At 42.1% G+C, this 23,807-nt stretch overlaps 1 protein-coding gene and 1 long non-coding RNA gene across 2 annotated transcripts in view; one reads left to right on the top strand and one right to left on the bottom strand.

Annotated features, from left to right (window-relative positions):
* LOC126292292 (uncharacterized) overlaps positions 1–2,595 on the top strand; it is a 29,524-nt gene extending 26,929 nt beyond the window's left edge. The window contains exon 2 of the long non-coding RNA XR_007552082.1: positions 2,423–2,595. This is a non-coding gene — a long non-coding RNA (uncharacterized LOC126292292). The remainder of the gene's footprint in view (positions 1–2,422) is intronic.
* The window catches only part of LOC126292291 (potassium voltage-gated channel protein eag), a 1,528,023-nt gene that overhangs the window by 698,744 nt on the left and 805,472 nt on the right, over positions 1–23,807 (bottom strand). The gene's annotated exons all lie outside the window — the stretch shown is intronic.

Below are 23,807 nucleotides of genomic sequence, written 5' to 3' on the forward strand. Positions count from 1 at the left end.
CCAGATGTCACGAGGGACGGGCACGCCATTATAAAAGTAGGCGGGAAGTATTGTGTACATGCAGTAACAGCAGAATGGGTCGGTCAAGAGAGCTCATCGACTTCCAACGTTGACAAGTCTCTGGTTGACACGAGAGTAGCAAATCCGAGAGGGACATTTTAACCCTTCACGTCGACTGTTGGGAATGCTACGGTGAAGTGGAAAGGCGGAGGTAAACCTCGTGTACTGACGGACATGGACCGTCTAGCATTATGGAGGATGTTTGTAAAACGTCGCACGAAATCAGAGGAAGGGATCACAAAGTGCTGAGAGCAGTCCACCTAACACAATGACTCTGCGTATGGAGTTAAAAAAAAAGAGGTGTACGACGGCTGAGCAATCATTTGTGGACAATAATATTCACGAAATGGAATTGCCTGCCGTAGATCCCAACCTGAACTTACTGGAACACCTCTGGAATGAGTGAGAACGTCGACTTTGCTCTAGACCTAGTGTCCAACATCACAGCCGTATCCTCTTCTCTGGCTTCATCTCTTGGGGAAGAACTGGCTGCAGTTACTCCACAGACATTCAGACACGTCATTACAGTGTTCAAGCTGTCATGAAGGCGAAGGGTGGACACACCCCATATTAATGTCTAGTAACAGATGTTCGGATGTCCTTGATCAGATACCATATTTCCACAATATTAGTGAGCTCTGGCAGTATAATAAAATATTTGCGAACGGTTTAATTCACATGGACAATATTTTCAAGCATTTCTTTGGGTCACTCCCGTGACCGCTACGGTCGCAGGTTGGAATCCTGCCTCGGGCATGGATGTGTGTTATGTCCTTAGGTTAGTTAGGTTTAGGTAGTCCTAAGTTTTAGGGGACTGATGACCACAGCAGTTAAGTCCCATAGTGCTCAGAGCCATTTGAACCATTTGCGTCACACCAATAGCCAAAGCCATCTCCCTCTGTGTCTCTCCCACTTCCATCACGCTATGTCTTTCCATGCCATAGCTTTGGGTAAGTCACATTGTTCTTGCAACTCACTACCTGCTCACTGCATCATCTCAACCCAACTACTTGTGTAGTTCGTTTGCGAAACTCCCCATTCCACCCCCACCAGATTTAATGGTAAGAGGGCGCAGTGGACAGCCCGTCAAAAACTGAACACAGATCGAGCATGAAAATTGGAAGAAGGTAAACTGAACTGTTGAAAAAGCAAAATAGAAACAATGAATGGTCCTAGGACAAGAATTGCTATAAAGGGAAGCCTCGAACAGCAACGGCGTCTGGATAAATGGTGACTGTGTTGGACTGCCAAGCGGCTGAGCCGTTTTCGAACCTCCCTCAGTACGAATTTTTTTTTCACTGTATTCAAATTTGTATGTGTCGTGTTGTAATGTCCGTTTGCAACAGCGAGGTGTAAGGTAGGGACCTATAAAGACTGTTGATTCTGCAGAACTGCAAACATTGCATGAAAGGCGACACGTCAACCGAATCCTCCAACGGGAAAGGCACCTGATGTGTCATAAACGGAAGTTGTGACAGTACGTGTGTCATACAGCAGGAATCTCTTACCGACGTTCCTAATTTGTATGTCTGTGAGTGAGTCAGATATGCCTCCTTGACCGATTTAGATGTTCGTATAAATTTGAATTGTGAACGTGTTCACTCCCAAGGAAATGATGAAAACATAATAGTCTGTCACATAAGCTCCAACAAATGAACACAACAGTTTCACAATCGCACAGTATATCTGTGTTGTGTCAAAACATACGTTTTTAATGTTTTGGAAGTTCTGACTCTTGAATTCCTTTGTTGTAACATAATTCACACCCATTTATTTGTTGTTTCCACTTCTGTGAGACGTCTACGTGGTATCTTGCCTGCTCTCACTATACATTGCATTTACTTGCGACGGTAACGTATTGTTATGGCATGACTCATATTCCATAACCGATGAGTAGTATGACAACTGCGAAAGAAGACTACAGAAAAGGAAGAAGTATTTCAGTGACCAGATGAGCACTTCATAATGTGAAAAAAAAAAAAATGGCACGAGAGAGTTTTGAACACGTCTTGTCCGGTTTATGGCCCAGAACCGTGATCACTTACCTACGACATGGCGACTCTTCAATTTCTCTTGATATTGCACTTGTTAAGCTTGGATCGTTCACTGCTTTTATTTTGCTTTTTTTCAGAGTTCAGTACAACTTCTTCTTGTTTTCATGCTTCATCTGTGTTCAGTTTTTGACTGCATATCCGCTGCGTCACCTTACCACTAAATCCCTTATAAGTAAACGTGGAATGAAAGAAGAAATACTTGAAGAAAAATAAAAACTAGAGTATAACTCATTGCCTATCACGTTTCTGATGTGTTGCAGTATGAAGTTTGTCAGATGTGTATATAACATTTCGTTTCTCTGTTTCAGGGAGCCTGATAAAACTTCTGTGGACATGTAACAGACCAATACGTTTTACGTCTACATAGTTCCTCGTGCGGGCATTAAAATGTGAAGAACTCTTCATATGCAAAACTATGTGAAAATTATTGTATTATATTGTTTCAACAAGCAGACGGTGTGAAGTAAACGTTTTAACTTTATTATTGGTCTTTGACAAATATTATGGATATCTTGAAAGTGGGACCCATAGCATTATACTTTAAGCTGACCCTTCAGTGGCTGGGAATGCGACATATGTGGAAACACCAGCTGTATTTTCTAAATCCTGTAATAAGCACAAAGTCTGATATGGATGTACGAGAAGGGGGTGGTTTGTAAGCTACACTGCTCGACTGGACCACTGTAATCTGACTCCTAAGAAAATGTAAATGCATAAACTGAGAGCTGAAGAAGGCGTGTTCATTCTGGGCAATACGTTCCTAGGACCAATACTGGGGTAATGTGGTAGAACTGTGCCGAAAAACGATCTGGTCTGAGGTCATTTCGGGCGCCGAGGCAAGGTATTGGAAGAAGTCAAAACTATGGAATTTAACAATCACATAAACTGCTTGGCGGATATGGTGTTCTGCAGTCATTGTTGAACGGAGCGTACAACGCAACGTTACCTAATGTACAGGAAACAATAAAGTTACCCCACTGAGAAGATTTTGTTGTACAAGTTCGACACAGTATATGTACAGTGCGGAATTGTACTTGTGTTCACGCATTCTCACGGCCATATAGTAAAACGTAATCAGAGCTAAGCACGCCAAGCAGAAAAATTAGTCCCTCGCAGGTGACACAAGGGGTACTGCATATAGCCTTCATAGTGACCTAAATTGGGCGAGAAAGAGAGCCAATCCATTTAGTTCGGTAGCAAAATACCCACGCGGTACTAAACCTGCATACAAATTTCTCACTTATCCGCGATTCCGTAGAAAGTGGTATGGGTGGCATACAGTATACTGGCCAAGATTTCCCGCCAGAGGCTGCGCTGCACAAGCTAAGCCTTCATGAATCACGTTAGTGAATCGGTCGTATGATTGCCTTGTCTGTGAAGCTCTCGTCCCTCGCAGGTGACACAAGGGGTACTGCATATAGCCTTCATAGTGACCTAAATTGGGCGAGAAAGAGAGCCAATCCATTTAGTTCGGTAGCAAAATACCCACGCGGTACTAAACCTGCATACAAATTTCTCACTTATCCGCGATTCCGTAGAAAGTGGTATGGGTGGTATACAGTATACTAGCCAAGATTTCCCGCCAGAGGCTGCGCTGCACAAGCTAAGCCTTCATGAATCACGTTAGTGAATCGGTCGTATGATTGCCTTGTCTGTGAAGCTCTCGTAGATGTCATCCTTCGAAGAAGCTTCTGTAATGCTTTGGATTTTCAGAAGATTCAAGCAAGGGATCTGTCATTCTAATTGGTGATGTGACTGCAAGAAGTTTGTATAAACTAAGTCTTGGGATGCCATTACGATGCGTTTATTTGCCGTGTTTCTTGACTTCCGCAAGGCGTTCGACACAGTTCCCCACAGTCGTTTAATGAACAGAATAAGAGCATACGGACTACCAGATCAATTGTGTGATTGGATTGAAGAGTTCGTAGATAACAGAACGCAGCATGTCATTCTCAATGGAGAGAAGTCTTCCGAAGTAAGAGTGATTTCAGGTGTGCCGCAGGGGAGTGTCATAGGACCGTTGCTATTCACAATATACATAAATGACCTGGTGGATGACATCGGAAGTTCACTGAGGCTTTTTGCAGATGACGCTGTGGTGTATCGAGAGGTTGCAACAATGGAAAATTGTACTGAAATGCAGGACGATCTGCAGCGAATTGACGCATGGTGCACGGAATGGCAATTGAATCTCAATGTAGACAAGTGTAATGTGATGCGAATACATAGAAAGATAGGTCCCTTATCATTTAGCTACAAAATAGCAGGTCAGCAACTGGAAGCAGTTAATTCCATAAATTATCTGGGAGTACGCATTAGGAGTGATTTAAAATGGAATTATCATGTAAAGTTGATTGTCGGTAAAGCAGATGCCAGACTGAGATTCATTGGAAGAATCCTAAGGAAATGCAATCCGACGACAAAGGAAGTAGGTTACAGTACGCTTGTTCGCCCACTGCTTGAATACTGCTCAGCAGTGTGGGATCCGCACCAGGTGGGGTTGATAGAAGAGAGAGAGAAGCTCCAGCGGAGAGCAGCGCGCTTCGTTACAGGATCATTTAGTGATCGCGAAAGCGTTACGGAGATGATAGATAAACTCCAGTGGAAGACCCTGCAGGAGAGACGCTCAGTAGCTCGGTACGGGCTTTTGTTAAAGTTTCGAGAACATACCTTCACCGAAGAGTCAAGCAGTATATTGCTCCCTCCTACGTATACCTCGCGAAGAGACCATAAGGATAAAATCAGAGAGATTAGAGCCCACACAGAGGCATACCGACAATGTTCCTATCCACTAACAATACGAAACTGGAATAGTAGGGTGAACCGATAGAGGTACTCAAGGTACCCTCCGGCACACACCGGTAGGTGGCTTGCGGAGTATGGATGTAGATGTAGATGTAGATGAAACACCATAAAATAGTACCAGTTTAGTATTATGGAACGATTCTTGTCAAAAGGTCAATAAAATCCGAGCGAACGATATGGCTGTCTCTCGCGTAAGAACCAGCTCGAGTACGCCTCATCACCGACTGGTGTGATTGGCGTGCAGCCGAAGGCTCTGGCTTACATCGTAAGGATTCGTAGCTCTTTGTACGTCTTCGGTGTATTAACAATATTCATTTCTTAACTGAATTTACTGGTTTGCCGCACAACTTTTTGATCGTAGAAAAACTCTGACGATCCTTATGCTCCTCCTAGTACCAGTTGTACCAAAAGTAGGCTTCAACGATCAATAGCTAACAAAGTGAAATTCGCATTTTGTCCCAGAATACCGTTGGTTCCCGTAAGCATTGACTCACGAGCGACATCCGTTCTAAAGGCTTGCGTTCCTTCAGCAAATATCGTGATTCAAAACCACGCAAGTAATTATCACAGTCTCGGTGGCAACCAGCTTCCTACTCGTTCTCGCCATGTACCGCAGCACTGCTTAAGGCAGCGAGTTGATTTCATCTATCTGCCGAGTTCCATTAAATGTAAAAATTGGCAAAATAAACACACTTCTTTGTGTTCTTCCTTACGGCAGGTCTTGTCATGGGTGAGCCTCGTCAGAGAGGTCAACCGCATGAGCGTCTTGGGAAGTAATTCCATTGGTGGTTTCCCGTTGCCTTCCACTGACGAGAATGAAATGATAATGAGGACAACACAACACCCAGTCCCTGAGCGAAGAAAATTTACGAGCCAGCCGGGAATCGAACCCTGGTCCTTGGCGTGACTAGCCACCGCGCTGACCACACAGGCTTGTTTCCAGTAAGAATACAGAAACATCGAATGTCACGGTCCACAATAAATTAATTTCAGAGCCTGACCGGATTTCTTACGATCTTGGAGGCGGTTGAATAAATCACGATTAATGGCGTGAGTTATCTTTAGAACACAGTCAAGCTTCACAGTATCTCAAATTACAAATTCCACAATGGCTACACACTGAAACCCTTTATGTGCGGCTTGTATCACACGCAACCCGAAAAGTAACAAGTTCATGAGATGCCGAAAAATACCTTCGTCCGAATGTAGGAACTCGGAATAATTCACACGCGCGAACTAGCGATTATTTCACCGCTCATCAAACAAAACTTTCTCGTAACACCAGCTAATCCAGTGTGGCCGCCTCCAACGGCATCCCAACCTAAGCCCCTCAAAAAGTTCCCGCTATTCACCCAAGAAACCTCGGTCAAGCACCACTGAAGTCAGTTAAACTACTGAACACCAAAGTTTCCGACATTCTTAATTGTAACCTTTTATACACATATGATGCAGAAAATCACACGGAAATTTTCCTAGAAATATTGTGCTGTTATCAGTTTTCTTTTATCTAACATAGTTTATTTGTGAATTTATATGGTTTTCCTCCTTATTCGGATTTATAAGTGTAAATGTTAACACACAATTTAAATTATACATAAATAATTTCTTATACATCTAAATTGTACAGTACTGCCGCTACTTTTAATGTTTATTTATTTATTTAGTAAAAAAACTGTTTTTCATTGTGCGAAATGCACTTTTCGGCCTCTTATTTAAATATGTGAAAAATTACAGTAAATGTGCTACCACGGTCTGGTACAGTTTTACGAGATGTATCCGTAAGCACCTCGTTTTTTGCAGGCAGATAATGCGTTGCCGCGATATTCACTTTTGCGATTCAGGAATTAGTTATAACATTTAACTTACAATAACTTATAAACTGGTAGGGATATCAGAGAGGCGTCTTCACGAGCGTAATCCTCCATCTTTTCCGCTTCAAACGAGCCTGCTGGCTCTTCAGTGACACATATGGTCAATATTTATTAATTTTAGATATTCTAAGGGGGGTAGGACTGCGTGATTCAGTTGGGCAGTCAGGGTTCTGTTGGGTGCTTGAGCGTTCGTCAAAACATACTTTGCTTGCAGCTGTGGGACAACAGGTGTGAGTACACTACACGCGTAGCTTCAATTTGAAAAGTGGCAAAATCTCCACTCTTCACACCACACTATATGCTTCCAGGAAGCAAGTGTGTAGTTAAAATGTTTTTTGGCCATCTGAAGACGTTCAGTATTATATGCCGCTGTAAGCCGTGGTCTTTTACGAGTTGTCCGATTCCAGATATCCACTGCGTGCATTTCTATTCGCAATGGTAGTCCGGAAACTGGTTCTGGCTGACCTGCATTCACTGACTGCACGAATTTCTGTCGAATTCAATATCGATTGTCATTGAGAAAGCGTGACTCTTGTCTCTCGTCACTATCTGTTAGGTTTTTGTTACCACTGTTCTTACGCGGTACTACATGGTTTCGAGTGGTACACCATTCCGTGTAGACACTCTGGACAGATAACGTTGATATACCAACAAATCAAGCAACTCATTGACTGTGTGATCACGGATACATAAAACACAATAGCTCGTTTCTGCTATTCTGCCAATTCTCACTGTCGAACAATCGTACTGCGCTGATGCCATATCACCGACTGATACATGAGACATACACACTACTTCATTTCCATGGCTTAACCTCTTCAGTCCTTTCAGCTCAGGCAATAAACCAAAGATACTGTGACTAATTTTAACATACACTTTACACCACGCGCTTTCACTGCAGTATTTGTTTTCCGTCTCTGCGTGTTCCTAGTAGTTAGCACCATATGCCTAGAAAAGGTGTTCATAGTGGTGTCAGTACGTTTTCGAAAAATAATGGTAATATCTGTTTGCTCTTTGTAATTTTCGACTAGAATGCGTTTACACCCTGCTTTAATATGCTAATAGACCCTACACTATCCAACAATTGATTGTTTGTTCCATCGCAACAATATCGCGATGTATTCAATGTAGCACTGGGATTACATTTGGCAACTATTTATATTTCCACTTTTCAGTGACGTTGATATCATAACTTTCAGGTGTTTAATATCGAATTTTGTGGATTTGCATAAATTTAAATTATTTTTTTCTAACATAAATAGTATTGGCTTTTCACATGTCCTGAAAGTTTTATGAGCAACACCAATTTTTTTAATTTCAGTATTTCCCGCTTATTTTGACCAAGAACAAGGCACTGAACAGTATTATTAATCTTTCATTCATAAATTTTAAACTCAGGACTAAGGAGGTTAACCTCAGCAGTGGAGTGTCGAAAGACACTCTGGTGCCAGCATCACACGATATACAGTACTCCAAACCGACTAGAAGGCTCTTTTATCGTGCTGTATAACTTTTTTCCGGTAATTTCAGATCACTTTTAGGCCTACTTTGTAAATTGATGAAACAATTTGTTGGATTATTTGTTGGTGTGCTCTAGAGACGAGCACTACAATGTCATTAGCAAAACGTAGGTGGCTCGCAAATATTCTTCCTTTCTTTTTCTAGTTTATGTATCTGAGTAAAGCCTCTGCAACTAGCGACAAGGGAAGAGCGTGACGTCCAGTACTGAGGGCCGCGTTAGGCTTCACGGCACTTCCCTTGTGAGAACAGTTTTGTCGCTAAGAAATATCCCAGCCTGACTCTTTTCCCATTTTTTATTTTCGCTACTGATATATGTAGTCCACCAAGTACTATCACAAACTTTGGTGTGAATCTTTAATAAATTTTCACTTCAAATTTTATGTCTCTAAACTACAGGCACAACATACCCTTTTACAGGATTGACGAAATGTGAAGCGAATTTTTATCCGGAAGAGCAGATACCATCTTCGTGTAGGTACAGCTAACGGGGCAATGATCATCTTCAGTGCGGAGTCGGTAGATTGACTGCCGCGAGTAATGAGTATAGTGGGCGGCGGCACTATAAAAGCAGTGTGTGGACAGCAAATTTGAGATGAACGTCTCACGGGGAGCGTGCCAGAGATAAGTTCCTGCACTCGCGGTATGTTCTGTGTCCTCGGTGGCTCAGTTATTTATGAGTAAATATCCTTTGCCAAGCGAATCTCTCCCTCAAAATGCTGTTAAGCCGCTGGACAATTCCTCATAGTATTCCCTCTGTGGAAGCCCTGTCGCCAGAAACGAACTGGAAGATTGTTTGGTCCAACATCAGCCTCCCGATTTTCCCGATGGAAGTGGCGTCCTCGTGGTACCAAGTTGTTCGTGATATTGTACCTACCAGCGTGCGAATTTTTCGTATTGGCCTGAGTGTAACGGATCGCCGCTATCGTTGCCATGAAACTGATACATTATCTCATCGGTTGATTTTCTATGGTCATGACCATTGGAGATGGCTTCACCGACAACTGGCTTTTCTCCTCAGGACGTCGGAGGCGCCTATCTCTGGGGAGATTCTCGTGCGTCCCGATTCAACCTTATTTCCCCGATCGAAGAACAATACCATAATGTGGCTTGTTGGATATTATGTCCACTACGTGATGGTGAGTGGATATGACGCAGATCCGTGAGCCTTTTCCCAATATTTGGCCACCGCCCATTGGACGTGGCTCAGGATGCCCTGTTACCGTGAACTTCCTTCTAATATACTGTATCTCGTTATTCATCGACAAGGCGTTGGATGAGTTGACATTCCCCCACCCCCTTTTTTTGTGGACACTCTTTTATGGATTTATATGTTCCACGATGTTGAAATGACGGAGGAACGAATGTGTGGTCACGTTAAAATTAACGCCCCATTCATTCATATACGTTTTTCTGGCTTCTCCCTTTTATTTTTGTCGAAATGACTTCTTTTATTTTAATGGATTGCCTTCAATAAGTGATTTGGGAAAAAAGTGAATATTTTCATTTTTTGAAGGAATACACTGTTATTTGAGTGAAAAAACAAAAACTAAAAATCTAGCTTCGAGGTAACGTGGTTGCCTTAAAAAAAAAGTAGTATCAGGGAACGTGAAACCCAATCGTTTATTTTTCCATTGGTTAAAAAAAAATGGTCAGTCGGATAGAGCGTCTGCCATGTAAGCAGGAGATCCCGGGTTCGAGTTCCGGTCTGAGCACTCATTTTCAACTGTCCCCGTTTATATTTATCAACGCCTGTAAGCAGCTAATGGTCTGGATTTCATTGTAATTTCATGATCTTGTTTGTGCTGAACGAGTGACAGCAGCGCGCTAACAACTGTAAACGAACAGATGTGCATTCCACCATTAGTTCAGTGCTAGCAGTGGTAAGTAGTGGACATGCGGCTGTGGTGTGACAACGTTGTTGTTACAAATAACAATGGAGCAACATCTCTAAATTAACTGTTCAAGATGATGTCCAGAATTTTCTCGGGGAGAAAGAGGTGTGTTCAAAGTTTGTCCCATACGTGTTGACTCCCGAAAAGAAACAACGACGCGTAGACGCCTGCCGCGACTTGATTGAAATGCAAATCACGGGCAATTTCTTTCCGGAAAAAGTCGTCACGGAAGACGAGATTCAGATTAAAAATTCGAACCTGCCACAAAACGACAACGTGCAAAAATTCGCTTAAAAATTCAACACTTGGACGAAATGCAACGCAGCATACCAAAGGTGGACTTACGAGACAGTTTCACATGACTGTATGAACGATGTGTGCGTTATATTCAAGTGACAGGAGTATGTAGAACACCAGAAGCTTAATGCCTCCGGTAACGTTCCTGCATTTTTTTATTAATCCAATACGTTTTGACGTATGGGGTTTGTAAACCGATCTCAAGTACTGGTTGCACCTACTTGTGTGTCTGATGTTAAGTAGCGGTCAGCTGCCAGCAGGTATCTGAAACATCTGCAAACTGAGTGCACGGCTCATATTCTCTCGTCATTTGTTCGTTGCCATTGACCTCTGACCTCTGCAAGCGTAAGCCACGGTCCTAATCGCATAAGCTGAGATGACGCCAACTAATCTCGGGCGGATGAATTAATCAGTAGCGGTCGGGACATACTCCATCCTACATGCTATACTCCAGCCTCTAGGAGGCTCCACCGAAGCTCAATGTGTCAACGGCGCTGTGGAAGCACTTCTCTCTCTCTCTCTCTCTCTGTCTCTCCTCATTCTCATCTGCCAATTATTATCTGGCATTTAATACAGCCTAAATTAGTAGGTATTAATAGCCACAATACCCGTCGATATATGTACTTATCTTAATTAGCGTAGAGTCATCCTGAGTTATAAGTAGAAAGCTTCAATAGAGTCTGAGATGTTAGGAGTGTTTCTTTATTCTCAAATAGCTGACAAACCCAGCCTTTCCTGGGTATACATTGTCAATTTTCTATTACCAACGAAAAAGCCGTGTTTGTACTGTAATATCGAAAAAGTTTCATTTCCATGTATTCGTGAAAACACCTTTGACACTATGCAGTTGTCTTGTGGTGAAATAATCCCGAACAGATCCTGTACGATGGGCGCAGATGCTTCGCTTGTCTACAGTTCGACTTTTGTAAACGTCTCTATGGTAACGCCTCTGCATAGCTCTGTAAACGGCTATTGTTTTCGCCTACAGCCGTTTGCTCTTGGCAGCTGAAACTGTCAATCGCTTTGCCAGAAGTCAGGGATTTCCTTAAGATGACTCGACTGCAAGGACTGTCTTACAACTAGTACCGGCAGTCAAAAATACACTGATCACCCAGAACACGCCAATTTCCAAGAAATTTCCCCGACTTCGATAGGCAATCATTCTTGGAAATTACCCAGAACATTATGACCACCGACCTACTATCGATATATCCATACAACAGCAGCGTGACCTGGCGAAGACTGACTGCTTGTCAGGCCCATGCACGTAGCTTGTAGTACCAGTGAGCGCGCTATCTGCATGTAGAATGGGGCAGGGGTGCCACCTGTAGAGTTTGACTGAAGGCAAGTTATGGTGGTCTGGAGAGTCGGAACGAGCATTTCACAAACTGCAAAACTTGTTGGGTGTTCGAGGAGTGCTGTGGGGAGTGTTCTCAAGATCTGGTGAAACTACATCCAGATGTTGTGGGGTAGGACGGACACCCCAAATTATATGCCCCCCCCTTCACCAGCCACCAGCCACCACCCTCCCACCAAGTACCCAGATCTCAACCCAATCGATTACATCTGGGATGTGATTGAGCGTGACGTCACAGGTCCTCGCGCCCCTCCCGAGGCTCATAAAACAGCACAGGCAGCGATCTGTGGCAAAACATCAGGCTTTAATGCTGGGCAGAGTACAAATGTGGCTGAACACACAGTGCACCGAAAATGCCTAACTCCTAACGATGGGTGCAGCCGACGACCTCGGCATGTGCCAATGTTTACTAAAAGCAATAATGACACGAGGGTGCTTTGGAAAGCAGCGAAAACTTCAAAAACACCAACTCTCATCTACAACAACTCATAAAAACATACTTTTAAACAACAAATCCCAGGCAGCGAAAGGAAGTAAATTAAATGTTCTACAATAAAAGTCTGTAACAAGGTGGAGGGAGTAAAGCGAGAATTAAGAAAAAATCCTTCCGCGCCCTACAGCCAAATGACCCCCCTCCACCGGTCTCTCTTTCATCGACCGTGTAGGTTCGAGGCACTACGCATAAAACTGGTTGTTTCGAATGAACTGAGGGGAATCCATGTTCGATAAAAACATTAGCAAATTAAATTTATATTAGCTACATGACACTAAACACTAAGATGAGTGTGAACTCTGTATGTAGAAATGCGCGTCTGTCGTGAAATCAGTAAATGTCGAGCCCAGGATTGGATCATTTCTTCGAGTAAGCTATTCGTCTGGGAAAGAAGGCGTTTTGTGACAGAATATGGATTTATTTATTTTACCGTATGGCTGGGGCCCCCCGTCAGCAGACCGTTCGCCGGGTGTCCGTGTTTCAGTAGATGAGGGTGAAAGGATGGTGATGAGGACAGCACAAAACCCAGTTCCTGGGCGGAAAAAATTCCCCGACCCAGCCGGCAATCGAACCCTGGTCCAGAGGATGGACAATCCGTCATGCTGACCATTTTTTGTTGTTGCCGATCTCATTTTGTTCTATATTGTTCGTTGAATCTGTTTGGGGCGGACGTCCGATTACACCCATTTACGTTCTCCGTTGATCTGTTGACTCAGCTTTTTGTTACAGAGGGTAGCTAACCCTCTGACCGAAAACGCTGAGCTACCGTGCCGGCGACCATTCAGCTACCAGGGCGGACAGAAAATGGGTGCAGCAAACAGGTAAATCAGATAACTTGTATGGTGCACTATCGATGTATGAAAAAGTACTTGCACTGATGAAATGTGTACACTTTTTTTTACTCGGCTCCCTTTGGCTCTTGGTTCCCCAGGCAATGTTTCTTGGGTACTAGAACGTCCACGTGGTAGATCTAGAACAATCTAAGGTACAAACTGTTAATAGCTGTGGAAGGTGCAAGTTGAAAAGTGAGTATCTGTTATTCTTCAACCGAATGAATTGTAATTAAATAATTTTAAGACAGAAAACACTGATCAGTAAGATGCACAGTGTTGCAAAATATTACTTGAAGTACACTAATGGCCATTAAAACTACTGCACCACGTAGATGATGTGCTACAGACGCGAAATTTAACCGTCAGGAGGAAGATGCTGCTATTTGCAAATGATTAGCTTTTCAGAGCATTCACACAAGGTTGGCGCCGGTGGCGACACCTACAACGTGCTGACATGAGGAAAGTTTCCAACCGATTTCTCACACACAAACAGCAGTTGACCGGCGTTGCCTCATGAAACGTTGTTGCAATCCCTCTTGTAAGGAGGAGAAATGCGCACCATCACGTTTCAGACTATGATAAAGGTTGGATTGTAGCCTATCACGATTGCGGTTTATCGTATCACGACATTGCCGCTCGCGTTGGTCGAGATACAATGACTGTTAGCGGAATATGGAATCGGTGGGTTCAGGAGGGTAACACGGAACGTTGTGGTGGATCCCAACAGCCTCGTATCACTAGCAGTCGAGATAGCATGTATTCGTCATGGCCATGCTGGTTTATCACCTGGCGTGATGGTATGGGGTGCCATTGGTTACACGTCTCGGTCACCTCTTGTTCGCGTTGACAGCACTTTGAACAGTGGGCGTTAAATTAACACGTGTTACGACCCGTGGCTCTACCTTTCCATTAGATGCTCGCGAAACCCTACATTTCAGCAGGATAACGCACGACCGCATGTTGCAGGTCCTGTACGGACCTTTCTGGATACAGAAAATGTTCGATTACTGTCCTGGCCAGCACATTCTCCAGATCTCCCACCAATTGAAAACGACTGGTCAATGGTGGCCGAGTAACTGGCTCGTCACAATACGCCAGTCACTACTCTTGATGAAACCCTACATTTCAGCAGGATAATGCACAGCCGCATGTTGCAGGTCCTGTACGGGCCTTTCTGGATACAGAAAATGTTCGATTACTGTCCTGGCCAGCACATTCTCCAGATCTCCCACCAATTGAAAACGACTGGTCAATGGTGGCCGAGTAACTGGCTCGTCACAATACGCCAGTCACTACTCTTGATGAACTGTGGTGTCGTGTTGAAGCTGTATGGGCAACTGTACCTGTACACGCCATCCAAGCTCTGTTTGACTCAATGCCCAGGCGTATCAAAGCCGTTATTGCGGCTAGAGTTGGTTGTTCTGGGTACTGATTTCTCAGGATCTGTGCACCCAAATTGCGTCAAAATGTACTCACATGTTAGTTCTAGTATAATATATTTGTCCAATGAATACCCGTTTGTCATCTGCATTTCTTCTTGGTGTAGCAATCTTAATGATCAGCAGTGTAATACCTTCTGCAGCCTCAGCTGCTTCACTCACAGGTCCTACAGTAGGCTCTTCCAAGTCACCTTCGTCTTCCGTATCCAATGTGTCGCCGATGTTGGAGAACGAACCTTCACATTGCTGGCCTAGTTTCTTGCTGAGAAGTCCCGTTCGCCTGCACCCACTCCAACCTTGGCAGTCTGCCTTGCATTTGCAGGATATAAGCCAAAAAAGCCTCTCGGTAGCCCGCGGTTTCAGTGTAGTAGTTATTTGTAAAATTCCAGCCCAAATACCCTGGATTGACGTAGCACAGTATATGTGATTGATGGGGGATTATTGTCTCCAAGATTCATCTGGTCTAGTGGACATTCTTTCGAACAAATTTAGGACTCATATAGCCAGTATATATGAAGTTAGTAGGAAAGTGCTACAGTTTTGTTCAGTGGATCCTCGAATGGACAGAAGACTACCACGTCGATGGAGCACCAAAAGTTACCTGTGGACATACGACTTGGGAGCATCATGACACTAACAGTTTCACAGGTGAATTTTCTACTGAGTGCGAGAAACAAGGCTAGGCTAGTCCCCATGCCGACGATAATATGCAATAAAAGTGGTATCGCCTCCAATCAGGCAGCTGATGATGCTGATTCCCTGACGGTGCTGACACGAGAATCACTGGATTCGGTTCATAACAGTGTCGCACTTGCGGGGGAAGATGCTGACGTTATTTCCAAACTCCCCTCAACGTGCATTTCCTCATACCATGAGAAGTAGAGCCAGTCAGCTCGTCTACGATTCGCGAAGTGCAGCAGAGAAAACTGTTGCCCAACCGCATGCTCATTCCACACGCAGTAAGTGGCTGGGTTATTGGACTAAGTGAAGTTTACATTTCTCCCTTCTCAAAAAATCCGGATTTCGAATCGCACATTACTGAATTCCTTAACGTTTCAGCCTATCTAAAGAAAATAACAGCTACTGCTGAGAATTTTCAGATTCTTTATAGTGAGATGACCATAATGTGTCCCATGCACGATACTCTACAATCTGAGGTATCTGCAGTTCATACTTCAGCAGACAAGGCACCAGAAAAGGCCGCCTTTGTACATCCTGCAAAAGCTACAGTTCGATAACACACCTACAGAGCCTTCCATCACAACAGTGCACTGGAAACTACTTGGAATACAGAGCGGCGGGGCTGGAAGTTGCCAAGAAATAGGTTGGCTCCCTCTACCACACCGAAATCGCAAGTTCCCGAGAGGCTTCCTCAGGTTATATCTTGCAAATGCAAGGCAGATAGCCCAGGCCGGAGTGGGTGTAGGCGAGCAGCACCACTCTGCGCTAAACTGTGCCAGCAGGTGGAAGGTTCGTGCTGCAGCAGCGACATCAGATTTCATATTCAAGACGAAGCGGACTTGGATGAGTCCCTCACAGTACCATTGTGTGAAGCAGCGGAGACTACAGAAGATATTAATTAAGTTAAAATTTTTCAGCACTGTGCATGTTATTGGTCGGTTTCTCCCTGTGTTAATGTTAATTATTTAATAACGATAGAAGCTGAAGGAATGAATTAAAATTTGTGCCACGGCCGGGACTTGAAAGCACGTCACCAGCTTACAAGGCAGATGTACCAGCAACTACAGCCCCGTAGCACTGTAGTTTCCACAGCTGGGTGGACTACCTAAGTCCAATGTCCTTCCTAACACAAACCTTCAGCCCATTTCTCCACTTCTCGAACGTCTCCGGAAAAATACACACTCATGCTCATAAATTAAGGATACTGCTGATACATGGTGAAACACCACTCTGGTGGTCGGTTTGCGGGTTTAAATCACCTCGGGGTATGACCATGCGGTGCTTTTGAACTGCGCTCGTCGCACGGTGGCGCCGACAGCAGTCCACACACGCAGAGGTGAGTTGGTGCATGAGAGAGTACGGTGCAGCGCTTAAGTTTGCAGTCGATTTCAGACGTTCTAATGGTGACTATGTGTTGAAGATGGCGGAAAAAAACACATATTGATGACGTTTTGAGGGTTAGAGTACTGGGGCGACTGGAGGCTGGTCAAACACAGCAGGTCGTAGCATGGACCTCCGTGTGCCACAAAGTGTCATCTCAAGATTATGGCAACGATTCCAGCAGACAGGAAACGTGTCCACGCGCTACAGTACGGGATGTCCACAGTGTACAACACCACAAGAAGACCGATATCTCACCATCAGTGCCCGCAGACGGCCACGGGTTACTGCAGGTAGCCTTGCTCGGTACCTTACCGCAGCCACTGGAACAGTCGACTCCAGACACACATTCTACAGATGACCAAACAGACACGGTTTATTCGCCTGACCTGCAAGGTGCATTCCACTGACCCCTGGAGAGCCCGTAAAGCCTGGTATCAAGAACACAGTACTTGGTTATTGGAATAGTGGTCCCAGTTTATGTTCATGGACGAGTACAGGTAGAGTCTGATTCTCGCCGTGTTTTCATCTGCCGTGAACCAGGAACCATATATCAACCCCTAAATGTCCTTCAAAGGGACCTGTATAGAAGTCGTGGTTTGATAGTGTGGGGTGGGAATATGATTGGTGCACGTACACCCTTGCATGTCTTTGACAGAGGAACTCTAACAGGTGAGGTGTATCGGGACGTCATTTTGCACCAGTATGTCCGCCTTTTCAAGGGTGCAGTGGGTCCCACCTTCCTCCTGATGGATGATAACGCACGGCCCCACCGAGCTGCCATCGTAGAGGAGTACCTTGAAACAGATCACGAGAATGGAGGGGCCTACCTGTTCCTCAGACCTAAACCCCATCGAGCACGTCTGGGATGCTCTCGGTCGACGTATCGCTGCACGTCTTCAAACCCCTACGACACATCAGGAGCTGCGACTGGCACTGGTGCAAGAATGGCACGCTATACCCCAGCAGCTGCTCGACCATCTGATCCAAAGTATGCCAACCCAGTGTGCATGGTGATCATATCCCATACTGATGTCGGGGTACAAATTTGATATTCGTCTTCTACCCAATGTGTCATAAGCATAATTTCTTAATGTTTTTACCAAACACGATTTATCTCAACTGATTCAAAACCGTCTCTTTTATTCGTAATGCCCCGAAAGTATAGCACCGAAGAGAGAGAGAGAGAGAGAGAGAGAGAGAGAGAGAGAGAGACTGGTGGAAGGGGTCGTTTGGCTGTAAAGCGCAGTAGGCATCTTTTGTAATTTTCGCTTTGCTCCCTCCCCTCTTACGAGGTAATGAATGGTACAGAAGATACTTGTAGAGATGTCACACCTGGACTGCGTTCTGAGGGACAACGGGTACTGCACTATTTGTTTAAGAAGTGTCATGAAACCTAATACTCGGCGAAAAGACATGTCAAATGAAAAAGTGTATGGTACGACCTTTCTGTCATACATCACCAGCGTGACGGACAGAATCGGACGTGTGTTGCGCAGCTTAAATACGTTTTACAAACCGGCCAAGAAAATCAGAGTGTGTCTCACCAAGGGACCGTACGAAAATCGGATTTTTGTAAGTTTTTATATTTACGGTATGTGAAGTTGAGTACAGAACGCAAGAACATCTCTCCCAAGCAGTTGGGATCAGTTCCACAAATTACAAAATACTACAGATATTTCTTTTAAATCATTTTGCAATTCATTTTTGATCTTTTGATGACTTTACTAAACAGTAAATCAAAGCATAACCTGCAAACATTCTACGAGTACTGCTCTGCTTTCCTTCTAAATCGTTTATATAGATTAGGAACACCACAGGAACTGTAAGACTTCCTTAGGGAACGCCAGATATCACTTCTGTTTTACCCGATGATTTTCCGTCTGATATTAGAAAATGCGATTAATTTAACAGTAATCACGAATCCAGTCGTCCAACATCGTGAAAAGCTTTCTCTAAGTCTACGAATGCCAGAGAAGTATGTTTGGCTTCCCTTAATCCATCTTCTAAGATAAGTTGTAGGGTCAGTATTGCCTCACGTGTCCCAACATTTCTACGGAATCCAAACTGATCTTCCCCGAGGTGGCTTATACGAGTTTTTCCATTCGTCTGTAAAGAATTCGTGTTAGTATTTTGCAGCCATGAGTTATTAAACTAATAGTTCGATAATTTTCACATGTGTCAACACCTGCTTTCTTTGGGATTGGGATTATTATATTCTTCTTGAAGTCTGAGGGTATCTCGCTGTCTCATACATCTTGCTCATCAGATGGTAGAGTTTTGTCAGGACTGGCTCTCCCAAGGCCGTCAGTAGTTCTAATGGAATGTTGTCTACTCCTGGGGCCTTGTTTCGACTTAGGTCTTTCAGTGCTCTGTCAAGCTCTTCACGCAGTATATCTCCCATTTCATCTTCATCTACATTTCCAGTTACATAATATTGTCCTAAAGTACATCGCCGTTGTAAAGACCCTCTATATACTCCTTCCACCTTCCTGACATTCCTTCTTTATCTAGAACTGGGTTTCCATCTGATCTCTTGATATTCATACAAGTGGTTCTTTTTTCTCAAAAGATCTCTTTAATTTTCCGGTACTCCTAGTGATATATGTCACCCCTACTAATATATGCCTCTAGATCCTTACATTTGTCCTGCTTAGCCATTTTGCACTTCCTGTCGATCTCATTTTTGAGACGTTTCTATTACTCTTTGCCTGCTTCATTTACTGCATTTTTATATTTTTTCCTTTCATCAATTAAATTCAATATTTCTTCTGTTACCCAAGGATTTCTGCTATTTACTGATAAACCAGATTATGTACCTTTTGATTTCTGCTATGCATTTTCTACCGATAGGTGTGATTTGTGTAATATTCCGCTTTTTGGCTAGGGCTAGTATGGTTACACATTCAATCTTTTGAATGATGTTTAATTTTCATGTGATATAGGCTATCAGGACACCTCTTACATTTTCTGCCATTCGTTTGGAACTGTCATCATTTACCTTCTTTACGTATTCCTTAATTTTATCCCTAGCACTTCCATTTCAACGCATTCGTTGAAGTGATGTGGCATGGGTTTAGCATTTTCATTTTGTCGCAAGAGCTTGTTTTATAGCACTAATTTCTTGTACTCATTCTGCGATGTCTTGGGGTTCTGTAATTGTAATAGCAGCATCATCATGGTGGACCATGACGAACCAACATGTAATTCTGATACTGAAATACTGAATGTATAGAGTAAAGTTCCAAAGAGATGACAAACAGTGTCAGTGATAAGGGACAACGATGTCTGCAAAAATCCTTCGACACGAAAGTTCAAAACTCAATGACGTCGTACAGTGACACTACAATACCTAAATTAGACTCCAGTTAAAATGTATGTCTTTCACAGTACCATGACGACAGTAAGATATTATTTACTATATTAAAGAGTATCAAGGTTGTTTTAGTTATTTTGTTACTGAGCAACCAAACAGATTTTCCTTTTACATCAGCTCTAGTTACTGTCAGATTTTTTAAGGGAAAACCAGCTGATCTGGATACCTTCACCACCTACACTATGACGTACACTACATAATTTGCACCAAGACTTCCAAAGGTAGATACTGTGAGAGACAAAATGGAAGATCTTTGTTATCTTTTGTGGAGTAGGCCTAAATAGTGCCCCAGTTTCTATGTATGTAATGAAAAATAAACACCATCAGTATCTTATACCATTTAATATTTTTTGCATAGTGTTAAATTTTCGATCGAATTAATTTTTGTTTGCTGGTTGTAGATTCAATGATCCACAGCATGCCAGATTTGATTTACATGTATAAGGGTATGACTCGAAAATGAGTTTTCAGCCTGAAATCTAGAGTCTGTGAGATAAAAAACTGTCTGAGAAAAGGGAAACACTGTGGTTTGTTGCAGATAACTTATTTAAATTGTTTCTTCTGGTGAATTATAATTTTCTATGATCTTATATTAATTGAACTTTGACATCAATATGTGTCTGACTTGCACTGACTAACCAAATTACAACAGAAAGTAAGAGAACCAACCATTACAAGTTACAGTCAAAATCCTCAGGTAAAACTCATATTTCTCTAGTATTCTGGCGACTCAGTATCCACTGTACTCCATACCTTCCATAAAACATTTGTTCAGTTGTACCTAGCAGTATGCACTTACTGTTTTAGTAGAATATAAGATTCTAGTTCCATGTGAAAGTTACTATCACTTACCCAAAAAAGCAAAATTTATTGTAGGCCATATATTGTGTCCTTTATAGTGCATATAACAGCCTTAGCTCTCTGGTAGCTTCCATTTGTAGCAAATAAAAAGTGGGGCAGGTTATGATCACATAAATTCACTTTGAACACCCAAATATTTTTAAAACATCAGATAAAATGTAACAACTTCCAGAACACAAGGAGATGAGTTCTGATTTTCAGGCTATAAATTGTGCATCTAGAAAGCAGGTCCTACTCAGATACTCTACACAGAACTCCCATTCACAAAAATATGTTAATATTTTTGATATTAACTTTTGAGTAATAAGGATATGACTAGTCTGAGGAGAGGAGACAACAGTTTCAGCTTATCAAAATGCAAGCAAATACTTGTTGAATTTTTAATGTGATGAAGCTAGAACCCCAGAAGAAACTACTTTAGTGAATGTATGTTTTAAAAACACTAAGAGTCAGGACACTTGAAATGACTTTTTAACTAGAGTACTTAATTCAGAAATAATGGCACTGGTAATAAACATCTATTAAGATTATGGGTAAAATTCATTTTATATCATTCTGTGTATGGCCACTTAAAAATCAAAGTACTTCATTATAGTAAAGGTGATATTAAAATGGTCCCATCAGCAATAATTTGCTTATTATTAATGAGGAATGAAAAACTTTTTTATTTTTCTACTCACACTAGTACTCCACATGTTGTCAATACAATATTCTTTACTACACTAACTTCTGGGTCACTTCCTATTTGCTTACCCCACTTACATGTGTGTCATATTCGGTCTGGGAATTATAGAATGTGAGATTATATCACTTACCTGTTCATTACAACACAGATAAAGTCCAAACATTTCTTGCTTGCTGTGATCTGTAGTTCCTCATGTTTTACATTATGACAGGCTAGCAATATATCTTTTGTATGAAAAGAAAACATTAATGTTCCGCAAAGTAATCTGGTGTGCAGAAGAAGATGTTGAAGCTATATTTCTCATAGCATCATCAATTATTTATACCCTTTTGGGAGAAATCATCAACAGAAAATAGTTTTTTGTTTGTATCAGCAACAATGAGATCATGCAGCACCTAGTTCATGATATGACACAACAATAAAATATATCCATATTGGTTTTCAATTATTCCTGTATGTCTGAGGAGACTCCACACTAACTACAAAACGAACATATTAATACAACACATTCATAACATCGTATGTAATGATGTGAATCTGTGGTTCAGCTAAATTACGCTCAGCGAAATGAAATGAATGGATCAGTGAGGATGAAATCAGTGATGTTGTTCCCTATAATGGCTTCAGTGATGCAAGGAATACATTGTGACTGGTGAAAAGTTCAAAATACAAATAAAATCATTTATAACAATATAGTTCAAGATACCTTTCTGCAATTATCTGGCATCTAAAATAATAAATACACCGTGATAACTATGTGTAGCCTTACTCTACAACTTAATCTTAGCTTATGGAGAAGTATAATGGAGTTAAACCATATATTTAATATAAAGGTAGAGAAACATCATGAAACAATTTAATTTTGCTACGCTAACAGGTCGATACCAAGAAGGACTCATGAAGTAGTAGTGAGACTTGTGGAAATATAGCTGCTTAACAGTGATAGAAGAAGAAATTATAATAATGTCAATTATCACAAGTATACTAGCTGTTATACTGGAGACTATATTTTCATAATCTGTTAATAAGATCCATTAAAAGCTACAGTTCTAACAGATTGCTAAAATAAAACATAGCCTATAGTTAAACTAATTTGAATTGTCTTGCATCTTAATAGTCAAGAAATTCACATTTATTATAACACTGTTATATATCTAAGCCAGAGACTTTTAACTACTAAGAAATATATTTGGTATTAATAATCCTTGTTTCATTTTAAATAGCGGATTTTTGCCATTGTTTGCACATTAGTATCTGACTTGATATAACTGTAAATATAATGTCCATAGTTTTATGTAAATATTTTGTTCCAAATAACATTAGCTAACAAAATCTGATTGCTGCTTTTAAGACTTGGATGTATGACATCTTTGACACAGTGTCTTATGAGTATGAATGTACTTCAGTATGTATGATCCTGATTTATTATCTTAATTATTAGAAATTTTGTGTGAAGTTTCCTGCAGCTTGTAGAGTATCAGTCTCACTTGTTTTGCTTCTACTTGCCTTATGCTAGGTTCACTCGCTATGCGGCAGCTTGTTGTGTGTGACATACCTCTTGGAGTGCCTGGAGAAAACACAAAGAAAATACCCAACACATTTTGGAAAAGCTATTTCTGGACAGGAATCCTAGCGTTCCATACACCCTATATACTGCAAATATTCTGAAGTGAAGGAATTGTAGAAAAACTAGAACTTGAACAAAGATTACGATTTTTGGTCAAAGAATTTCTATTTATTTCGCCTTACTATATAATTACTGTGTATGTGTATGTGTGTGTGAACTCCTTACTGCATGTGAAATGTTTTCCCAAGTAAGTCATATAGTTCATGTAATGGAGAACTTTTTGAAAATAACAACTCCCTGAAATGTAAATTGTGTTTTCATATGGTACACAATTATCACTGGCTTAAATATATGAACATAACAAAGTGGGTTTTATAGAAAGAGTGAAAAATATGCACAGCATTCAAGTGTCCACCTCAGTAGCCGCTGTGTCAGCATGCTTGAGTGCCCATCGAATGGGCCCGGTTTTCATTCCTGCCCAGTTCGGGGACAGGAACTTTGGGTCTGGGTTTTGTGCTGTCCCATCATTATTCAGTCATCACTGACCTGCAAGAAACCTACATGGCGTCTCATAGAAAGACTGACGAGACATCAAAAAACAGGGAGATATAGCATTAAGTCATGTAACTGTTTTA

The sequence above is a fragment of the Schistocerca gregaria genome, chromosome 9 (assembly GCF_023897955.1).
Source record: "Schistocerca gregaria isolate iqSchGreg1 chromosome 9, iqSchGreg1.2, whole genome shotgun sequence".
Classification (NCBI taxonomy): Eukaryota; Metazoa; Arthropoda; class Insecta; order Orthoptera; family Acrididae; genus Schistocerca; species Schistocerca gregaria.